The sequence below is a fragment of the Nothobranchius furzeri genome, chromosome 11, assembly GCF_043380555.1.
Source record: "Nothobranchius furzeri strain GRZ-AD chromosome 11, NfurGRZ-RIMD1, whole genome shotgun sequence".
Classification (NCBI taxonomy): domain Eukaryota; kingdom Metazoa; phylum Chordata; class Actinopteri; order Cyprinodontiformes; family Nothobranchiidae; genus Nothobranchius; species Nothobranchius furzeri.
The window spans coordinates 22116927-22140922 of NC_091751.1; the positions used below are offsets into that span (position 1 = coordinate 22116927).

The 23996-nt window shown below is 43.1% G+C and overlaps 1 protein-coding gene across 5 annotated transcripts in view; it reads left to right on the forward strand.

Annotated features, from left to right (window-relative positions):
* Positions 1–592: 592 nt before the first annotated feature.
* The window catches only part of fam49al (family with sequence similarity 49 member A, like), a 45937-nt gene continuing 22533 nt past the window's right edge, over positions 593–23996 (forward strand). Inside the window, exon 1 of one of the 5 annotated variants that reach the window (XM_054745998.2) lies at positions 593–889. The gene's annotated coding sequence lies outside the window, so the exon portion shown is untranslated. The remainder of the gene's footprint in view (positions 890–23996) is intronic. The other 4 variants (XM_054746008.2, XM_054746021.2, XM_015955696.3 and 1 more) reach the window with 4 other exon arrangements.

Below are 23996 nucleotides of genomic sequence, written 5' to 3' on the forward strand. Positions count from 1 at the left end.
CCCTTAAGCAAGAAACCCAAAAGGGCTTCACCGACCCCAATTCTCACTGATCTGAACAAAGATGGAACACACGCTGACACCACGCTAAGGTTTTAAAAATACGTTCTCATTTCTGCTCACAGTTTGGCCTAACGGTAAACACACACACACACACCACAATCTACCACAAATAATGTGAGTTTCCTTCCTTTTAGCAAATGATGGTCAGCACATCACCCACACACACAGCAAAAAATACCCCGACGTGCATCACTATTCACCATGATTCATATTCACACTGTGGACCGAAAAAGTCACTCTGCAGATGAAAATATGTCAAACACAATACAAGTCTACACACACACACACACACACACACACACACACACACACACACACACACACACACACACACACACACACACACACACACACACACACACACACGCTCCCTCCTCCCATTGTCAGCAGGCTGGTAGATGTTAGTCAAAAGGAGGAGGGGGTGTTGTGAGGGCACTGTGTGTGTGAGTGTGTGATGGGGGTCGTGAGTGAGAGAGGTAGGAGGAGAACGGGAGAAGGAGGGGGACACAGTGTTCTGTTCCTCATAGACCAACAGCTGCTGTTGAGTGCAGAGAGGGAGGGGTGTGTGGCGTGAGGCGGTGCGTGCGCTCAGCGTTTAGGTGAATCCACAGCCCTCTGCCTCACAAGGATAAAGGATCCTCACCGAACAGCAACACAGGAACTTAATTCAGCATCTTTCCTCTGCCCTCTAGGTTCATTTGGCTGCAGGTATTTTATTTTACTCTTGGCATCCTTTTTTATTTTGGTTCTCCGCTTCCCTTTCTGTTTCGCCTTGGGTCCAGATAGGAGAAAGGAAGAAAGAGGAGCTTTTCCTCCTGTCCTGCAGCCGGTAAGCTGACATCGTTCAGTTTCATGTTACCTGCTTGCCCCCTTTTATCCCTGCAGCACTGACGGCAGGAGAGAGACGGTTAGTCCCACCCTGCACCAACAGAGGAAGAGACGATGATGAATGAAGCTGAGGAGGACAGGATGTGGGCCAGGCTCTGGTTAGAGACTGGCAGGTGGTTCTTGCAGGATGAAGGGACAGGCAGGCTGGATGTGTGTTTATATCTAAACCCTGTGGGGTGGATCAGCTGATCCTTTCCTTATTTCACACCAGAAACATCACGCCACAGTCAGAATCACCTCCCTGTCTCATCTGTACCTAAAACCAGCGAGGAGAACATGAAGTTAGCAGGTGCTGGTGTGTGTTGATGTGTGTGTTTGCTTCAGTGATGGATCACAGTGTTAACCGGACATATGTGACCCAGAACCATCAGAGCACATGAACCATACATCAGAGTGATGCTCATGACTAACACACACACACACACACACACACACACACACACACACACACGCGCACGCACGCACGCACGCACGCACGCGCACGCACGCACACACACACAAACTGAGGTGTGAGCTGGATGTCTGAAAAAGACTAGAAACATGGACCCGATCAGCTGCACACTACCGGACTGGAAAGCAGGGAGGAGGATGAGAAGAAGGGAGGCGGGAAAGAAAGACTGAATGAAGGGACGGATGAATGAGGCTTTTGAGGAGTGTTTCGTTCTGTCGAGTGTAGATAGAAGAAGGAGAGAGGAGCTGAAAGGGTGAAGGAACCTTGTGTGTCTCCATGTGACTCTGCAGGTCTTCTTTGTGTGTGAGGAGGGCAGAGAGAGAGAGAGAGAGAGAGAGAGAGAGAGAGATGCTGTGGATGGAGAGGTGGCAGAATGGGAGAACGGCGATGGAGTGTGCGTGGATGAGGGAGGTGATGAAGGGCAGAAGATGAGATGTTCTGAAGTTCTGATCACTCTTCTGTAATGTAGCTATGAATGTGTTAGTGAATTAACACACACACACACACACACACACACACACACACACACACACACACACACACACACGCACACGCACGCACACACACACACACACACACACACACACACACACGCACACACACGCACACATGCACACACACACACACACACACACACACACACACACGCACACACACACACACACACACACACACACACACACACACACACACACACACACACACACACACGTTTGTTTAATTATCTAGTTTTGTCTTACCCATGCCCATATATGGTAAACAGAACCAGGTGTGCTGAAGACTGAAGGTGTGTATCATGTGTCTGCAGCAGCAGCATCACGTTTAAACTGGAAGTGTGTATCAATCTAAATGCAGCTTTTTCCCAGTCTGAGACAGAGCAGTGGCTGCTATGGTATTTACTCCGCTGTTGCTAGGACACTCCCTTTGAACATTTTAGCCGAGCCATCTCATTGGCTGCAGCCTCGATGATGTAAGATTCCCTCACCCCAAATCTTTCCCGAGCACCCATAGAAACATGCCCGTCTGCTTTTCCTCCTCGCTCCCTCACTGTCACTCCGTCACATTCCTCCCCTTTTGCTCAATTTTCATTTCTTTTTTATTTTCCAACAGGAGACCTCCCTTCATCCTTCCTTTCTTCTTCTCTCACCTCCCCATCGTTGCTCTGAGAGTCCTGTAACTCTCTCCTCTCATCAGCATCAGCATCATGAACTCTGATACATCTCTCATCGTGGTACATTCTATTTATTTTCTCCTCTTTGTGGCTGATTATTACTTTGAGTGTCTCCTGTGTCCACATGAGGCCCGTCTTTCAGTTCAGGTGTCACTACAGAGATGACGAGTTTAAAGTCGCAGCTGAGGAAACCTACACTTATTTATCTGAACATCACCTACAGGTTCAAACGACCCTTCCTCACCTGCTCTATAACATTTCTCACAGTGATCCTTCATTTTCACGTTTCACAGTGTAGAAGTGTGTAATTGTTTCAGGTGCAGCATTAACACTGATAAGGTTGAAACGGAAGCAGGAGAGTATGTAGGGTTAGCTCAAAGACGTGAAGAGAAAACAGAGAGAGGATGAGTAGTTTTCTGTCATTTTGCATTAAAAGAGGCTTTTCAACGTGGCTCATCAGGTGCAACGACCTCTGATGACCTCCAATGTGGCAGAAATCACAGGAAAAAACTACAGAAGCATGAAAATTACGTGAATGTACACCTGAGAAATGATGCATAATCTCATGCTACCTCTTAGCCTTCAGAGTATTTGTTGTGAATGATGTTTGGCTAAAACAGCATTAAATGTTGAGTTTGAGCCATTTTGGTGTTGATAAGGTTCGCTGTGGATGACATCTTGAATTGTGGTCAGGTGAAGACGTGTCCAATGATTATTCACTGGGAAACCAGTTTTTACTTATTATTTTTGAAAATGATCAGTGTTTCATATGGACTGAACATGAAAATAGTCTCCTACACCTATCTCCTGCATTAGCTCCTGACAGAAAAGCAACGGTGAAACTCTAGGATCAGAAAATCCTGACAGATCCACATCACACTGTCACTTAACATTAATGGACTCACAGATCTTGATTCACAACGGGGACGGCTGCTGTTGTTTTAACGTCCAGGAATTAGCAGCGGACTTCTCGGCTAGTTTAAGCTAACCGTTATGGGCTCGACACACGGGAGGCGACATCGCCTGTCCTCCATTCATTTCCAATGAGACATGTGCGACAAAGCGATAATCGCGGGTCTCCCTCCTACTAAGCGAAACGCAAAAAACGTGCGTGTGAAATGTTGCACTCGTGCACGTGTCGTGCACAGGCGACCCAGCGACGCGATCCCAGAAAGTTGAAACATTTTCAACTTTTCATCGCTGTCGCTCGGACGAGGACCAATCAACGGAGGTTTCATTCGCTGACCAATGAGCGGACGGGATACTCCGTACATCTCCGAGCAAACATGGAGGAGAAGTTGATTATTATTATGTTTTATAGTAAAATCAGAAGTAAGATTTCACACAACTCTAGCAGCACCTTGTGAAACATCATATCTACCGCTTTATTAACTCTGAACCGCTTAAATAACCTTAAATCCCTCCAACCTGACACAGCCAAGCAAAACAACGGAAGTTTCGATTTCGCCATGGAACAGAACGGATTTGCCGCTGGCCGCTGCCGCGGGTCGCCTCCCGTGTGTCAGGTAATAAAAGCGCCAGCGACGAATTTCGCTGATCGCGGTCGTTCTTCGCCTCCCGTGTTTAGCAACGTCTCCACACAGCAGAAGGTCCTCCTGGCTTGTGTTTGTGGAGATAGTCATGTTGCAAGTCAGTGGTCAAGGAAGTCTGTTTTTGTTTAAATGTCCAGGAAGCAGTAGAGATTGTCTTGGCTAGTGGATGCTAACTGTTAGCTTTAGCAACTCCACCACACAGCAGAACTCTTTCAGGTTTGTGTTACTTTGTGGAGATAAAACATCAACTTTGCTGAGCTACAGTGGTAGAGTTGTGTTGCTGTCAGCCAATCAGAGGCAAGATGTCCAAGTATCAGGAATTAAGAAACTCTTTTCTTTCCCTACAGCTGAATTCTCTGTCCTCAAACAGGTGCACCGGAACTTTTTTTCCCCAGAGAACGACTTGTAAGGCATCGATTTGTACTAGAGACCACTGCACATGTATTAAAGACATGAGTGAAGGACCTCTTTCTGCAGTTTATTAGATATTTTACCAACACTACAAACCAGTGAGCTCACAGGCTAAACAAACATCACTGGCTCTTATTTAGAAGTGAAGGAAAATCAGACATCATGTTAGTTTCAATCCTATTAATGAATTAGAGCGACTGCCATATGCCATGGTCAGAAATACCTCCTAGCATCCACCACCACTGAAACATTGAACATCTGTCAGTCAAACAGCTGTCACATAAGTTCAGAGGTTAGATCAGTTACAGGACTGGAATAATGCAGGAACTCGAATCTCCACCCAGTTACTGTGTGTGTGTGTGTGTGTGTGTGTGTGTGTGTGTGTGTGCGAGTGTGTGTTTTAATCCTGTGTTTTCAGGAATTAGGGATAATCTCCTCAGAGCTGACATTATCCTGGTAAAAGGGCGCAGGGTGGAGCAGCAACGGGTGTGGAGGGAAAGTGAGTCCGGAAATAGGCTGATGGGGTTTTATCTGCTAAAGGGTAAAATACTTTAGCTCTAAAATCAGAGGAATCCCTGAGAAATAAAGAGAACGGCTGAATCAGTTAAGGGATTTTCACACTGGCATTCTCTTCATAATAAACATATTTACTTTCCCAACATTTAATCGTGGCGATCAAATAAAATGTTTGAAGAGTAAATTTGACAGTGGTGTCAGAGGCTGGTTAGTGTGTGTGCGTGTGTGTGTGTGTGTGTGTGTGTGTGTGTGTGTGTGTGTGTGTGTGTGTGTGTGTGTGTGTGTGTGTGTGTGTGTGTGTGTGTGTGTGTGTGTGTGTGTGTGTGTGTGTGTGTGCGTGCGTGTGTGTGTGTGTGTGTGAGAGAGAGAGAGAGAGAAAGAGAACAAAGTTTATCGTGAACCATTGGATTGATATAACTTTAATTCCTAGAAAGCCTTTTTTACTGGATCTACAGGTGAAACTCCAAAAATTAGAATATGGTCTAAAAGTTAATTCATGTCAATAACTCAAGTTTAAATGGGAAACTAACATATGAGACGGACTCATTACGGGCAAAGCCAGATAATTCAGCCTTTATTTGTTATAACTGATGATTATGGCTTCCAGCTGATGAAAACCCCACAATCAAACCCTCAGACTGTTAGATTATTGTGAAAAGATTCAATGCACTAGACTCAAAATGTCCCACTCTAATCAGTTAACTAATGCAAAACCCCTGCGAAGGGTTCATGAGCCTTTAGATGGTTTCTCAGTCTAAGATGGGTTACTGACATAAATAGACTGTTATTTCATATGCTAATTGTTAGAGTTTCACCTGTTTATCTGTAATTGGTGCCAACCCAAAACAAGATGGCCAATGCAACTAACTGACATTGGCAAAAATAAATTTTGCTTCTATGCAGTCAATGTTAAAAGCAATGGACTAAGATTTGATGATGTAATAACCAAGAGTCAGTTAATATCATAGAGCGAGCACAGGAGTCGCTGGCTCGACCTTCCATCATTTTGGTTTTCATCACTTGATGAATACTCCTTAGATGGTGACAGGGTGTGAAACCTAAAGCCATCTCCATGGTTTTATGTCGGTTTTTCATTATTAAAATTAATGGCTTATTTCACTCATTTAAACAAACCACATGTTTTGTAAAATATGGACGTGTTTGTCCACTAAAGTGCGTCCCATGTCTGTGAGAAATAGATGGACTTCTTTATTTGACGAGCTGCTACGTTCAGAACTTTTCTCAATGGTCTGAGCTGCAGATACAACACCGCTCTGCTTGTGTTTGGGTCATTTGTCCCAGTCCCAGGATTTTAAAAGGACAGGGATATTACAGTTAGACACAAATCATTTCTGAGTTTCTTTTTCCTTTGATTAGGTTGTTATTATGTTTTTATTGATTTCCTGCATGCCTTAACACCAGCCTGAGTATAGCATCCTTAGGTTTGAAGGGATCCTTGACGTGTTTGTGTCCTCTTCTGTCCTTGGTGGGACCTGTTCCGCCCAGTACTTTAGAGCCTCTGTCCTCTGAGTAAAAACTTCTAGAATTGTAAAAATATATCAATATTTTGTGTTATGATACTGAATTGATATTTAAAAGCAGCATATAAGGGATCAATATTTTTAAATTGATAATTTACGTGCACACATTTACTATATTTCTGTGCTGTAATTCAAACTCCGGATGCTAGGTGGCAGCAGTTTTTTCTGACTTCATAATCACGGAACAACGAGATCTTGTGAAAACACTGGATGTGTCTTGGAAGCATCTTAACTAAGTTTTCTACTTAAATTCAGTCTTAAAATTTGCAAATATTGTCTGGCTTTTATTCTAGCAACATATGTGTCATATTGTCTCCCAGGCCCGGAGTGGCTAATCGGGAGGGTCTGGAGAATTCCCGGTGGGCCGCGCGATGTTTGGGCCGCATGGGCCGGTGCTCTCGTTTTTGTTTTTTATCATTTTATTTTTATTTTTTGGTGCCGGTGTTCAGTCATGGCACTGAGGCCGCCGGGCTGATCTCATACGCTCCTCCCGGCTGTCTCTACCTGCAGGCTGCAGCTCGTTTTTTTTCTTTTTGCCCAATATGCGCCTGTGCGCACCACGTGACCTCGCAGTTGACGGAAAGATGGAAAGTAGAAAGAGCAAGGGTGGCGCGGAGAAGGCAAGAATTAAAAAGAGGAAAGCGCTGGAAACAGATGCAGCTAAATGTGCAAAAATGAGCACCTTTTTTTCTCAAACAAGCTCGCAGTCTTTAACTTCAAATGAAGATAAAACGGGTAAGGCAAGTCAAGATGTTAAACTTTACCGGCTGCAAATCACCATTCAAGTTAATTAAGCATCAATAATGAATTATATGGCGTCATGACATAACGTTATGTAATATAGTCAACAGTATGATGTGACTGATGCCACCAAACTGTCTTGTAGCCCACAAGATCCAGTAGGCCTAATAAGCACCAGGCAGAAACCCACAATTCCAGAGTGGGCATGTACAGGTAGGATTACTTATTGAGTCAGTGAACTGAATATTATTAAAATTTATATGATGAAAACTATCCTGGCTCTATATGAAAGTGTTCTAAAATGCTAGATGATTCAGCATTGATCAGAAAGCGTGTAAAAAGGAAAATGAATGCTGAATTGTGACAATTTTCACACAATGTAGTGTCAGAAGAAGAGCCAGGAGCCAGCAGTGAGGGTATTGCTCCTGTTGGGATAGAAGGTGAGCCAACTCATGTGCAAACAAGCAAACATTAGTTTCATTATAATAATTTTAATGTCCAAATAATAGTAGTGACCTGTTGTATTTTTATTAGTAAATGCACAAAGCCCACAACAGATAGTTATTAGAATGAAAGTAAAATGAAATAAGCCTGCATATTTTGCCATAGAAAATATTTTAATTGGTTACAAAAAATGTGTTTTCCATATCAAATGTGCTAAAGCTTTACAGATGATTATTTTAATTGTGTGCAGGTGAGTATAGGGAAACTGGAAAAAGTGTGAAAGGGAGTGCTGAGTCATTTCATTTTAAAGGTTTGAAAATCTCAGAACAGCTGTTTGAACAGAAGGTAGATTGTTATATTGTTAGAGAATGTGTTGTAAAGAACAATGTTGGAGATGTGCACTGATGTTCAAATAAACCTACATTGTAAAGCAACTCTTTCTTGCACTGAATTACAAGGCTTTACCGAGTAGTGTGCTTTTGTAGACTATACATATAAAGTTCTAACATGATTTTAATAATAATTCATTAAGTGGGCCGGTCTGGGGTCTGAAACTCCAGGGCTGAAAATGTGTCCCACTCCGGCCCTGTTGTCTCCCCTGTATTGTGACATATATCGTACTGTAACACCTGTATTGTGATGTATAAAGTCCCATATCATATCCCCGTTGTTGTGATATGTATTGTATCATATCCCCTGTGATGTGATATACACATATTGTATCACTAGATTCTTGCTAATACACACCCCTAAAAGCTTCTCTTTCTTTGACTTGGAGTTCAAATGTGCAGCAAGTGACATGAAATGTTATGTTGTGTTTGCATCACCTTCTTCACCATTTTCTTCTCACACATGGACAGCAAAACACTGATAATACACCAACAAGATGGATGAGATGTGGATTCTTCAGGACAGATTGCTTTCTGAGGTTTTTTTCAGCTTCAGCTGATAAAGTTCATGAGTTTTAGTTGTCTTTGAAGATGAGGATAAAAAAAGAGCGCAGAATCCCCTAAATGGTTCTTTTATTCGCTGGTGAAAGGATACATGTTTTTGTGACAAAGGATTTTAGAAAACTGTAGACATCCTTTGAAGCTGCCTGCTCATCTTAACAGGAACTAGACAAAATAGACAAGAGAGACACGATCTGATAAGTTTCCCATCATGGTGCCTATCTCTAAATCCTGGATGGCACCTGTGGAAACTCTTGAGGAGACTTGTTCAGTTGCGTTATCGTCCTTGTTAAGGGTGTCCTGCTGAAAGTCTGTCGAATCTGTGCCATTTGAATCCACTAAAAACAGAGACAGACCACAAAAATCCTCAGCCTTGATCCAGACGACTTCAATTGTGAAATTTGTGTTGAGAAGTTGAGAAGAGAAAACCTGGACGTCATTAGATTATTTCAGATCTAAGGACTTCTGACAGAATTGTGTCCTGTTGTCTGTTCTCCCTTTAGATATTTTTTTAGCATCAGTAACCCAGACTCAGGAAGGTGAAGCCAATGGGGGCTGACGGGGTGAGACATTAGGGTCCAGTTGGTGTCGACTCAGCCTGGAGTGAAAGGATCTTTGCTGCTCTGATCTGCTTTTACTGGGATTATGAGTCAGGTGTACCAACCACAGCTTCGTAACACAGCAAAAACACTGTCCAAGTTGTGTATTTTGTGACAATACAACTATTAAAGTATTCTCAACATTTCGAGGGGACCAGACCGGCAACTCTGAAGTTGCAAGTGTGGCCCCGGGAGCAGTGAGGGTCTGAGGGCCATTCTGTTAACTCTGTAAAGGATAATTTTAGCACAAACTGGCTCAAGAAAGTTATTTAAAACATGAAAAAGTTACATAGTATGGCTTTAATGAAAAAAGATCTGCAAGAAAGAGCAGCAAGAACAGAACCTAAAGTTTATCTGGGACTCCAACAGTCCAGGTGTGAGGGTGTCTACAGCGCTGTGAGAAGAAGACCTCTGGCTGATGGTTGGATAACAATAGGGAGCCTAAGTCTACTTCCACATCACGGGTCCCCGGAAGAACGAAAAAATGAACGCAAGTCAACGAGGCTAAAAACGCTATTTTCTAATCCACTTTGCCTTACGCCCTGGATCACAAATATGTTGTACTTATATTTAAAAGAAAAGTAATGATGGGTCTTTTGACCACGCCAGTTACGTACTTTGAGATTTATCAGCTTGTAAAAGTTCGTAATTAGCATGATTACAACACGTCACCACATAATCTCTCCACTAACGTAGCTGCTACTTACCAAAATGACCAGATTCATGATGGATCTTTCCTCTTGTGGGAAGTTTGCTGAACTTGCAGCCATTTTCCCTCAGTTTTCTCTGTGTCTGGTTCGATGACGTCACTTTCCTGAGGCACATTTGTAGTCCTGAACTTGTTTTCACACAAAACCTAAAATAGTGTTTCCTCCTGTTCTAAAATAAGCACGTTCTTGGTATCAAAATGTGTCTTTAAAATTCACGGACATCTTACGTGAAATCCATGGCACAAAACAAGCGGAATTAGAAGATAACGTTTTTAGCCCCATTGACTTGCATTAATTTTTTTCATTCTTCCGGGGACCCGTGGTGCGGAATTAGATGGGCGTCACTTAAGGTCGGTTTATGCTTGACACGTCCGCAAGGTCCACACGGCTCTGCGCGGCAAAATTGCGTCATTTTAACAACCACGCTCCACCGCGTCTCCGCACGGCCCAAAATTTCCGCAACGTGCACCTAGGAAATTTTCTAACCACGCGGACGGTCGGACACGGAAAAACATGGCGGTCCGGCAAGAACTAGTATGGCAGAGGTTCGTAAATACAGACATTTGTATGATTCAGCTCTCAGAGATCACCGTGATCAATATGTTGTTAATAATTCTTGGAGAGAAATAGCTCGCACTGTCAGAAAAGACGAGAACGCTGTTAAAAATGCTGGAATGCCATGTTGTAAACAGTAATTTCTACTTCTACCATGGTGTAGTGTTGGATGCATGCCGTAGAGCTCCATGCTGCCCCCTACAGTTTGGGAGAATATTGGCTCACCGCAGAGACAAGCCGCATGAACCATAAACGCTGCGAGTTGTGAAGGACGTTCCATCCGCGAGCCGCATCACCAAGCAGAAAGTAAACGCGTCAAGCATAAACCAAGCTTTAGGCTCCTTATAAGAGCAGCAAAGAAGCAACATTATCTCAGAAGCCATTAGGGACAGACTGATACTTGACTGCATCCAGGGACTGGACTGGAAGAATGCCATTTTCTCTTAAGAATCCTTTTTGAACTGTTTGAAGCATCTAGAAAAAAAAGTACTGAAATGAAGAGGTGAGAACTTCTGTTAGTCGTGTGTCCTGGTAACAGCAAAGCACCCTGAGGGCATTTGTGTGTGTGTTTGGGGTTGTGGGGGCGTTTGCCTTTCAACCAAGGGAGTGAACTCACTCACAACTTAGCCTCAGACCAATCATGAATACATAATGGTACTTACACATCCTCCAGGGGGGATTCCTCCAACCATCCAAGGACCGTTCGGTGATGGAGCACCCATCCTTAATCCCATTGACAACTTTTGATCAAACCTCAAGAGGAGGTGGACAAGCGAAACCCACAAGTCTGACATTGATTATGAGCTGCCATCAGTCAAGCTTTGGTCCAGAAGGTGACTGAAAGCATGTTGGGGTGAACTGTAGCAAAAGAGGCAACACTTGCTTTCGCATGAAGTCAACTTAGAAAAGTATACAACTTAGAATACGACTTAAATTATACTTCCATTATTCTTCAGTAAACATAGAAACATCTGCCTAAAAGATAAAAACATCTAAAACTAGTACCAACTACATTCTAGTGATAAAGGTAGAGGTCATTCTACGAGGTATGAACATGTGTAGTCAGTCCTTCATGGGGCAATGGCTTTTCTGAAACATCTTTATTTATACTGTGATCTTCTGAAGAGATTAATAAAAATAAGAAGAAGAAGAAGAAGAAGAAGAAGAAGAAGAAGAAGAAGAAGAAGAAGAAGAAGAAAATATCATTTCTATAGCGCCTCTCAAGATAAAAATCATGAGAATCAGTCTGAGACACAACAAGCACCACCAGCAGTGGCCTGAGAAGGATCCGTTCCAAAGCGATGGGTCTAAATATGCTCCATTACGTCTGCACACGGATTTTTACTGTTCGGTTTTCGGAAGTCTGAAAACTTGAACGGTGAAAACTCACCCACCATGTTTCTAGGGATTCAGCTTTCTGTCTTTAGATCTGATAGTTGAAGGTTAGGAGTTCTGAACGTTGTTTTGTCAAGAGTGAAATCTTATGAGGTAAAAAGCAAATATATGTGTGTGTTTGCTCATGTGTGTGTGTGTGTGTGTGTGTGTGTGTGTGTGTGTGTGTGTGTGTGTGTGTGTGTGTGTGTGTGCCAGACCCCATGATGGGCGCAGCGGGATGCAGGCAGCTACATTCTTTTATTTTGGGTTTGATCAGACATGTGAGACTTCATTTAAGATCTTTTCTCAAAGAAACACACATTTGCTCATTATAGAGCTGCATTTGGATCATTTAGACTTTATCTACAACAATAGATGCACCAGTCCAAAATAACTCACTAGACAGAAATAAATCTGAACAACAGCCAAGACCTCGAGAGTCACTTCCACCATATTTACCGTGTGCCATCAGTGTTCTATCTTTGTAGGTTTTAGTCCGTCACCGTCCTCAGTAGCTGCTTTCCTGTATCTGAGCGTGCTGCTGTCCTGCTCCTCCCAGCAGACCGGAGGCTAGAGTACCGCTGCATCCTCAGCCAAGTGAGACACACTGCACCACCGTGTGATGGAGCATCACCTCCATCAAGGACAAGCTAGCTCTCTCTGGTGGGCTTCACTGCTCAGAGCTGAATATAGACTCCAGATTATTCAGGGGTCAAGGGTTACCTCGTTTATGCTCTGTGGTCTAGAGCTGCTGCCTGTGGTTTGAAATATGTCCCAACTCAGCACTTAACAGTTTTAATAAGAAGAATAAGCAGGCGTATCACCGAACGGCTAAAAATAACTCGAGTTGTTTTTAGTGATCAGTTTTCTCACTGACATCTTTTTTTTTTTAGGCTTTATTTGGTCAGCATGGGTCTAATGACCAAATGTTCCCACCTGCTACCTGAACTATCAAGAACTTACTAATAAAACAAGGATGAAGCCATCATGAACACTGGTGCCACTGGCCCCTCCATGCTGATTGGTTGTAACTCAGCAGGAAATGACATCAGCAGATGTCGCATTTGTAAAAGTGGAAGAGTTGCTGGTAAAGCGGAACTGCCACTTTAAACTCACCGTTACAAAAACAGCACTTATTCTGGTCATTGAACGCCACATTTTCCATCACACAGCTGCTTTGCCGGTCCTCCGAATCGATTAAATTAGGCCGTACTTTGACAGAAATAAACTTTAGACGTTATTAGAGAGGTCCTTCACTGGAAAACCCTTTTTTACTTATTACATATTTCAGTGATCGGTCACTCTGAGTTTTTCTTACAGGCTGAATATGACAAAAGTCTCCTATCTCCTGCATTAGCTTCAGATAGAAAATAGGTGGTGAAACTCTAGGATTTGAAAATGTTGAAAAGGTTTAGAATCCAGGAAACAGCAGAGAACATCTCGGCTATTGGGACAGCAGTAGCTCAGGAGGTAGAGCGGGTTGTCCAGTAATCGGAAGGTTGCAGGATCGATCCCGGCTCCAACCAGAGAATTCTGCTGTTGTGTCCTTGGGCAAGACACTCAACCCGCCTTGCCTGCTGGTGGTGGTCGGAGGGACTGATGGCGCTCAGCAGCCTCGTCTCTGTCAGTGCGCCCCAGGACATCTGTAGCTACATCTAGCTCATCTCCATCAGCATGTGAATGGGTGAATGACTGATTGTGTTGTGAAGTGCCTTGGGGGGTTGTAGAACTCGAAGAAGGCGCTATACAAATACAGGCCATTTACCATTTACCACAATGACTACGTTTACATGCAGCCAATATCCGGGCTGTGATCGGGTTAAGGTCGGTATTCAGGTTTCTGAGTTGATCAGAATAACCCGTTTACAAGCACAAATAGAAAGAGTTTCCCCTAACTTGCATAACCTGATTTAAATGCGGACGTTGGGGTAGCGTCAGGACGTATGGACTACGTCCAGACGCAATATGCGTCTTTTCCGGTTCTTCTAGTTCCGGTATCCGTGAAAACAACAACATTTTTCCGAGTTCAGAAGAGATGGCGACCGCGTTTGTTTGTGCTTTAGTTTCCTCGTCACTCCGAAAGTGTGGTGCTGTGCCGCGACTCGCCATGTTGCTCCCAACTTGTTGTTTACTTCCGGTGTTCTGGCGCATACAAGACGTCTCGCTACTCAAAAGACCAAGATTCCTCGCGAACAGAGCATGCGCAGAACACACGCTTTGATGGGGATATCCCGGTATGCGTTTACACAACCAAACATTCGGGTTAGAAAAGGGTTACCCCAGGTGTAACCCGGTTATGAGCATATCCAGGTTTTTGGCGGTGTTTACACGGACCTGCGGAACCGGGTTACTGTGAATATTCGGGTTTTAAAAGGGTTACTGGCTGCATGTAAACGAACTGATTGGAAGCCAGCCATTAGCATTAGCAACTCCACAACATGGCAGAACTCCTCCAGGCTTGTGTTATTTGTGGAAATAAAACATCAGCAGTGCAATGCAAACAGAATCGGTGGTAGAGACCACTGCAAATCTACGAAAACATGAGTGAAGGACCTTTTAAATGTCGGTGGCATTTGGCGTTGATTTGCAACATTTCTCACTGCCGAAGCTGTGGCGACATGTAGACGTCTTATCGAAGTCTTAAAAGGGCTGAATTTGTATGGAGACAGTCACCATGGCTGAGAGAAACGAGCCGTCATGTCTCTCAGTGCCTCGCAGAAATTTCCCTGAATACCGAGAGTGGAAACACAGCTGTGGAGTCCTATCGGAGCATCTGATCCAGCTGTGCTGTGGTGCAGATCTGGAACCTGCATACAGGTTGTCATGAAATAAAATAGGTAGCACGAGCCAGACAGGAAGTGAGATGTGGAATAGTGAGTTGCATCTGGCCAATTTCAAAATAAAACTTAGGTTGCATTTTTCTCCCCCGCTTTTGTTTAATCAGTAATGACAGAGCTATCAGTTCACATCACGTCAGGCTTACAAGTAAATCTTTAAACATACTCGTCAAATTTTTAACATGAATTTGCGTGAACATGCGAGATTTGGAGCTGTCAAGGGAACAACTTTCTGGAGATTTTCTGTACATGACCCGCAGTCGGAAGTCGTCCGGTGACCTAACCACATCTGTTCTGTAGTCGGTGTAAACGGGGCGTTGGAGTGATGAAGATTTCAGAAACTGATGAGTTGTACTAGAGGGAGTATTCTTAGAGCTTCCTTATCCTCTTTAAATCATATTACACACACACACACACACACACACACAGACACACACACACACACACACACACACACACACACACACACACACACACACACACACACACACACACACACACACACACACACACACACACACACACACACACACACACACACACACACACACAAACAAAATGAGCCCTGATTTATTTTCAGTGCACGTTCAAGCGATGTAAATCATCTGCACACATGCGCCAATTCAAACCTACTTCTCTGTTATTCTGCTGAATGTAAATGACATTTTATTTTCATCCTCATTAATCTAATTTGGTGTGTAAGAAGACACACGTGCACACTCACACACGTGCACATGCTCCCTGACCCACAGAAACCTGTGTTTAAGCAGCCCATGAAGGACAAAGAGCAGCGGCCTGTAGACGCAGCTCTCGTCTGTCTTTGTTTACAGATAGCAGGGCTTCTGAGGATTGAGGCGGCGATTACTGTACTACCCTACCACACACACACACACACACACACACACACACACACACACACACACACACACACACACACACACACACACACACACACACACACACACACACACACACACACACACACACACAGAGAACCCTAAAAGCTTATTATGCTCTCTGATAGCAGCTAATGAGCAGCACCCCACTTCTCCAGTAACGATGCTGCTGCACATCCAGCTCTGATCTGACAGCTGGAGAACCAATAAAACCAAAACATAAAGCAGTCAATGTTCTAACGCTGACTTCTGAATCAAGCTGTTCTATTCAAATATTAATGTCTGTGTTAAGTAGAAGGCCTATATTATTCTCTGTGGTGTAGGAACGAGTATCTAAGAATCTGGTGTGTTGGACTTTTACCACAACAAAAGCAAATATTAGCATCAAAATGACAAATGATAACACAGGAGCTTCAGTTTTGAGAGTTTTTGAGAAAAAAAGCCAAATATTTCGCTAGTTGCTCCAACTCTTCATTTTGCTGAAGAGATGATCATGATGTGTGTCGATGAAGTTCCAACATGCCAGAACAGTCACCCTCTTCTTTCTGTCAGAATCAGAGAATCACCAATCTGTGTGTGTGTGTGTGTGTGTGTGTGTGTGTGTGTGTCAGAGAGGATGAGATGAAGAGGGGGAGGGGTGATCCAGGAGCATCTTAGTCTCCTTTTTCTCTTTCCTTCCCCATGTTTCTCTCTTCCGCACCTTCTTTCAGCCTCTTTTTACCATCTCTGTCCTTCCCTCCTCACCTCAGCAGAGCAGTTATTGCTCATTAGTGTGCATGAATGTGTGTGCATGGGTGTGTGTGTGCGTGCTTGGGCTTGAGACATTTGGCTGTAGGGTTTCATCGTTCCTTAGCTGTGTTCTGGTCGGCTCTGAAGGAAACCGGCTCATTGTCGCATCTTCTCATTCCTGAGAATACCCTGACCTCCTTTTCTCTTGAACCTCTCTCAATCATTAATAATCAAATTCAGCTAAATAAAAGCTTCTCTTTTCCTTCCCTGTACTCTTTTCTCCTCATTTTTGCCTCCTACATGAGCCCAGACACTCATCTGTTTATGCAGAAGTATGACGAGAACAAAGAAACAAAGGGCAGAGGATTAAAAGACACACACAAGAAGAAGAGGTCAAACAGGTGTGTGATGAAAAGATGAGTGAATGAACAGGTGGAGAAAGGAGGAGAGAAAAGGAAGGGACAGGTGGAGATGAAAACCATCCCAAATGGATGTTTTTTTTCTAGATAAGGGCCTATTCAGGAGAAACATGAGCTGTCACAACAAAACAGACAGATGTCTCCATAGGATCGCATCGTGACCTTTGCCCTTCTACTTTTGTTTCCATCTTCCTCTCTTTCCATCCCTTCCACCATCTCAGGACACGTATCCGTTTGGATCTTACTGAAGAAGCAGCTGTTGGTACATTTAAAGAGGGTCTGCTCCAGACCCCCTGACAGTGTCTGCTCTCTGGAGATGGCAGAGTAGTCTCATATTTGATTACCCTGACACTGATTCATGACGGGGCTCATGAGTGCAGAGTTAATATCAAAGTCTTCCAGGAAGCTCATTGATTTGGTTTGGTCTACTTAAGAATTACAAAGAAGACATTGTCCCACTCTGTATAACGTTAAAGATGCACACGCACTGCATCGCTCACTTAGAGCTGCATGACGGTAAAGGAAATGAAAAGCTAGGGTCCTAAAATATTTAGGATTCTGCTCACGCCAAAACACCAAATATTGTTGTTATTACCATCGGTTTTCAAGAACGTCAACCATGACCTCATAAATGATGACAGGTGGTGTTCCTTTTGCTCTGATGTGAGAAAAGACAATGAAGAAAGTGAAATTATAACTAGTTTCTGGAGTCCGTAGTCCAGCCGTAGCAGTAGCAGAAGATTTAGCTCTGCATGTCGGTCTAGCCACGCTCCATTAGAGTCTCAGAAGGTCTACTATAGGTCTGAACGATTTTAGGTCTGGCCAATCACAGCGCTTCATGTTTAAAAAGAGACATTGAATGGGCTTGGCAGAGCTAAGATAAAGAAAAACTACAAAGATGGCGGTCGACTCAGGAACAGCGCTCATTTAAATCGACTTTGGCATCAACTCAATAGAAAAAGAATTGGGAATTCTTCAGACTTGGTTTGATATTAACAGATTATCACTCAATTTAAAAACGGCAACATTTATGATATTTGGTAATCAACAGGAACTTGACAGGGAAATTAACTCAAAAATATCTAATGTTGAAATTGAAAGGGTGGCAGAAATAAAATTTTTGAGGATGGTTATTGATCATAGAACGAAATGCAGACAGCATGTTTATTACATTAAAGGAAAACTTTCTGAGATTATAGCAATGCAGTACAAATCAAGACATATGTTGAATTATGCAGCTTTACATTTCATTTATTGTTCACTCGTACGACCTTACATTTCACTCTGTGTGCAAGTCTGGGGACGGACTAACCAAACGTTAGTTAGTGCAATAGTTCTCTTACAAAAATGTGCAAAATGTATTATTAATAAGGCAGATTCTTTGGCACATACACATCGGTTGTTTTTAAAATCACATGTTATGAAATTTAATGATTTAGTTTACTATAAAATAGTGCAAATTATGTATAAAGCTAAATTAAAGTTACTTCCGCAAAGTATACAAAAGTTTTTTTCTTGTGTAGAAACTACGTACGATTTTAGAGATTTTAATACATCTACTGTTCCTTTGGCAAAAAAAAAAAAAAGAAGTTAAAAGTAAACGTATATCTGTGGTGTGGGTTACACTGTGGAATAAAGCCAGTGTAAATGTAAGAACTTGTGGTACATTTTTGTTGTTTAAAGAATGGTTTGGAAGATCTTTTTGACGGTTACAAGACTTTATAGGTTGTGTTGTAAATGTAAGAGTATTATGAACTTATTTGACTAAACGGTGTATATTTGTCTTCTCCTTCTTTTCTATTTTTGCTTAAATTGTATAGATTTGTGTGTTAAAGGGGTAGATTCATTTGTTTAACTGGTTAAAAAGGAAAAGCATTAATATAAGCTTTTTACTTCGGCCTGAACCTTTTCAGTCACTTTAAATGTAATGTTTTATTCATCATATTATTATTATTATGTTTTTTTGACTGAATAAATTCAAATTCAATTCAACTTTGGATGATCTGGGCCCAGTCCCAGTACTTGACACGGCATCACTGACTGCACCACTTTAATGTTTATTAAAACCTTTCAAACAGCTTTTGGACAAAATTAGCATTTATTACAGTCCACATGAGATCTTAGTCTGAAAATTTCAGAGCATGGATAAATATTAGTAATCATCTTAAAATGAACTTCATTTGGGTATAAAGAAATGATAAATATTTAGATCGAATATTGAAGATTTGATCATCCATACCCATTCTAAATGTTTTTTTTTCCAGAGTAGAATCAGAAAATTTCTCTTTTTCTTTTTTTAATCGTAACATTTTATTGTTGACTGGAGTCTGTAAAATCTGCGACTCTACCACTGAAATCCTGTTGCAGCATCAATATTCTATTCTATTCTATTCTATTCTATTCTATTCTATTCTACATAGTATTTAAAAATATGGTTTACCGGTAAACCACATCTTTAAAAGCTGCAGACAGTTTCCAGAACTAAACCACATAAATGCCATAGAAAACAATTCGGTTATTTTTTGGGATCCCGACTTTTTACTTATTATTTTTTAAAAGATCAGTCAAAAGTTTTTCATGCAAGCTGGACAGGAAAATAGTCTCCTACACCTATCTCTTGCACTAGCTTCTGACTGAAAACATACGATGAAACTCTAGGATTATAAAATCCTGACAGATCTATGTCACCCTCTCGCTTAACATTCATGGACTCATTCATCTTGACTCACGACAGGAAGCAGCAGAGAACGCCTGGGCTACAAGAAGCTCATCATTAGCATTGGCAACTCCACCACACAGCAAAACTCCTCCAGGCTTGTGTTATTCGTGGAAATAAAACATCAATTTTGCAGAGCAAATAGAGTCAGGGGTGAGTCATATTGCTGTTAGCCAATCAGAGGTTAGATTTCCAAATAGCAGGCAACAAGACTCCAAAACTTTCCGTCTTCAGCTCACCTCTGCCCTGGCTCACTTCCAACAGCGATTGACTCACAAGGCATGCATTTGTTCTAGAGACAACTGCTAATGTTCTGAAAAAATTGGTGAACGTGACCTTTAAGGATGCGTGTGGTCCGTGGTTTACAGATGGATGAAGCTGCATCTCCACCGCACACCATATAGATATGCATATTTAGGAAGTGTGATAATGTAAGCTGTGACTTATCACCAAATAATTAAAATGAGGGAAAGCAAACAGAAGGTCTCAACTAATTAGCAGAACTGAAAATAGTAATCTATCAATGTAGAAATGGCCTGAAGGTTGGGCTAATTTCAGAGAGCATCACGTTGTCACAATCTGCTCCTGCCTCCCTGATTGTTCTCACCTGCCCCTTGTTAATCTGCCCCTGTGTTCCTGATTGTTTCCCTGAGTGTTTATACCTCCCGTCTTGTTTGAGTCTTTGTCGGATCATTGTTTGTTGTTGTCAGCGTCGTTTTGTTCTGTCATTCCCGCTCTGCCATTAAAACCATTTTTACTTTATCCGAGCCTGCATTTTTGCCTCTGGCTCAGCGCCTCCACACATGGGCTGCCGTCATCCACACCCACAACGTGACAGAATGATCCGACCAACCTGGACCTGTGGTGAGCTCTATTCGTCTGCCTGGAGGATTTTTTGCTTTGTCTCCTTTTCAGCGGAGGGAGATTTCGACTTGAGGGGTTTTCGGCGCATCCTACCTGTTCTCGGGGTGGTCGAGCCCATTGGGAGGTTTTGGCGCATCCTACCTGTTCTCGGGGTGGTCAAAACCATTTTCTCCTCTCCTGCTGTTTCGCCCCGTCCTGTTTTCCCATGGAAGCTGCGGATCCTGGAGTTTTGATGAGGTAAAACATCCCTACGCACACCAACATTCTTCGTGGTGGTAGTGCTGGATTTCCTGCTCCATTTCTGCTTCCCTTCACCCGAGCCTCAGCCTATGGACCCAGTTGTATCCTTATGTGCACCTGCTCTGACCGTATGTTGAGTACCTGCCGCCAATCCTGGTTTCCTTGCGTCGCTCCTGCAGTGCATCAACTTCCTGGTCCATGCCTGCGGGGCCTACGCCTGCAGGTCCTCTATGCTGCAGCCTCTTAAGAGTCCTGCTACTGCAGCCCAAACCAGAGCTCAAGGAACTCACCTAAGCCAGAGTTGTGCCGCCTATTTCAGAGGCCCCTGCTCTGCCACCTGAGTGTTCGAGTTCCAGAGTCCGAGTGTTCGAGTTCCAGAGTCCAAGTGTCCGAGTTATGGGTTTTTTGTGGGCGTCTGGTATCCGCCCCTTAAGGGGGGGGGGGGGGGGGGGTCACAATCTGCTCCTGCTTCCCTGATTGTTCTCACCTGCCCTTTGTTAATCTGCCCATGTGTTCCTGATTGTTTCCCTGAGTGTTCATACCTCCCGTCTTGTTTGAGTCTTTGTCGGATCATTGTTTGTTGTTGTCAGCGTCGTTTTGTTCTGTCGTTCCCGCTCTGCCATTAAAACCATTTTTACTTTATCCGAGCCTGCATTTTTGCCTCTGGCTCAGCGCCTCCACACACGGTCCGCCGTCATCCACACCCGCAACGTGACACACGTTAATTGGACATATTATGTAATAAGCTGCACAAAATCTTTAAGTGATGAAAGATTCAGTTGTCTGTGTCTCTGAAAAGTTGCTGTTCGCTACCTATCTGTTCACAGATGCATGCTGCGATGTCTTTAGATTAACTCCTCACCTCCGTGGCCTCAGTAGGCACCCCACACTTTGTTCTTTCATTTAGAAGATGGATAAAAAAAATCAATAAGCAATTAACCTGAATCAGTAACGCCACAAGCTCCCCTCTTCAAACAAGAGCTGTGGACTTCCAGGGGTGTGTGGAGACTTATAGCCCCCACATGAAGGAATGTTAATGTTATCACACCATTAAGGGGAGTACAGTTCATCAGTATGTTTATCCGATCCACTGCACTGATAGCAGCAAATCATACCGGTTGCCATGAGAATGAGATGCTGCGTTTCCCTAGCAACTCCTCTGCAAATATCCCACCTTCCTCCTGACTGCTCTCTCTCTCTCCTGATGAGATTGGATGATGCAACGGCAGCAGTTGCAGTGTTAATAGTTACACCAGGCAGCGGGTTAGACGGTCTGTGTGAGACAGACAATAAAGAGATAGAGTAACACGTTGAAACGGCATAATAAAAATGGTAGAAGCACCTTTTGGTTTCCGGATTCAATCTTTCAGCGTAAACTTTGGAGCTTTGATGTGTTTCTCTTGAGAAAATCACCAAAGCCTTAAGGAGCACATTTGTAATGCAGAAATGGCCTTAATGATTGAATGTGGAGTACTTGTTCTCAGCAATGAACTCAGAAAATTATTACTGAACTCTGCAGCTCCTCTTTCAGTAGCGTTCCCCGAGGTTTGGAAAAATGCACTTGTGCTTTTCCATCAACTCACCCAGTTTATTGTATTTGCTGCAGGTACAAACTTTACCAATTAGTGGAGTTATCAAGGGTGCTGGAAATATTTAGGGATCCTTCACAGAGAAAATGATGAGTCACTCGGAGTTTTTCATGCAGGCTGAACATGAAAATAGTCTCCTACACCTATCTCCTGCGTTAGCTTCGGATCAAAAGTAGACGGTGAAACTAGTATTTGAAAAGCATGACAGATCTACGTCATCCATCTTGACTCGCGACAAAAAAAGGTCGTTGTTGGTTTAGCATCCAGGAAACAGCAAATGTCTCGGCTAGTGGAAGCTAACTGTTAGCGGTAACCCCACCACACAGCAGAACTCCACTCCAGCAGAACTGATGTTTTATCATTTGTAATGATAAAACATCAACGTTGCAGAGCAAACAGTCAGTGGTAGAGTTGTGTTGCCATTACCCAATCAGAGGCGAGATGTCCAAATATCAGGAAATAAGATTCCAGATCCTGCCGTCTGAAGCAGCTTTCTCCATCTGACTTCTGCTTCCTGAAACAGATGCATCTGAGCTTTTATCCCCCTGAGTACAAGGTTATCACTTCTAGTAGAGACCACTGCAAATGTATTACAATTATGGGTGAAGGACCTCTTTAAATTTTTTTAATTTAAATGAGTTTCATGTCTGTGTACATCAACATTAACTTTTGGAAACAACACTGTTCAATGTGGCCACCACAGCAGATCATAACATGAACATTGTTGCGTACTTTACAAGTCCCTCCTCTTGAGTACGGGAGTGCGAGGGTGCCGTTTGGAACAGAACCATACTCCATTACACCATCACACGCACACACGGAACAGACAATGAGTGAACTGGTTTAAATAGACTGAGGCAGTGATAAGGAAACAGGGAACAGGTGTGATTGGTGAACAGGGCACTGGGGGACAAACACAAAGGCACAGAACTCTGAGGGATGGAGGCAATACAGAAAGACAAGAGGGTAACCAGGTAAAACTAGACACAGATAGAGAACAAGACACCAGAACTAAATGCTGAAAGAATACACTAGGCAGTGAAACGCTAAGGCTGCATGGGGCATAAGGGGCAAACAGAACACATTGAATCGAAAACTTTACAACTGAACTAGAAGGCTGTGAGAAGAAACTAAACCATGAACAAAGAATGACTAAAGAAAAAACACATCTAGACAACACAGGGGTAAAGGTGAAGGACACGCTAGGAGCAGAGCTAAGATGCTGGGGAGACAAGATGGAGGGGATATGGACAGGCTGTTTGACTGAAGAAGACCAAGTGGTGTTGTTGTTGTTGCCTGGAGCTGAAAGTGTAGGGATATGATATCAGTCTCAGTATGGCGTCAGTAAATATTGTTTATTGGTCATAACAGCAGAATCAATATTGATATCAGCTCATGTTTTATACGAGTACATCCCTATTTAAAACTGAGTCACTGTTCCCAACCAGCTTATTACAGTATTAGTATTGCAACACTTAATACGTTTCTCCCTCTTACGGAATTACGACTATCGTAAAGATTGCTGTACCTAGCGCTAACAATGAGCTAGCGCTAACAACGAGCTAGTGCTAACAAGATGATGCTAACATTGTCCAGTGTGAAGATGCTCAGGTTTCTGGCTCAAGAACCAGCTGAAAGCAATAGTTTAGAGCAGTGGTTCCCAAACTTATTTAGCCACGCACCCCCTTCTATGTCCCGACCATGTTGACGCACCCCCCAGCCCCCACATCAGGGCATGGCAT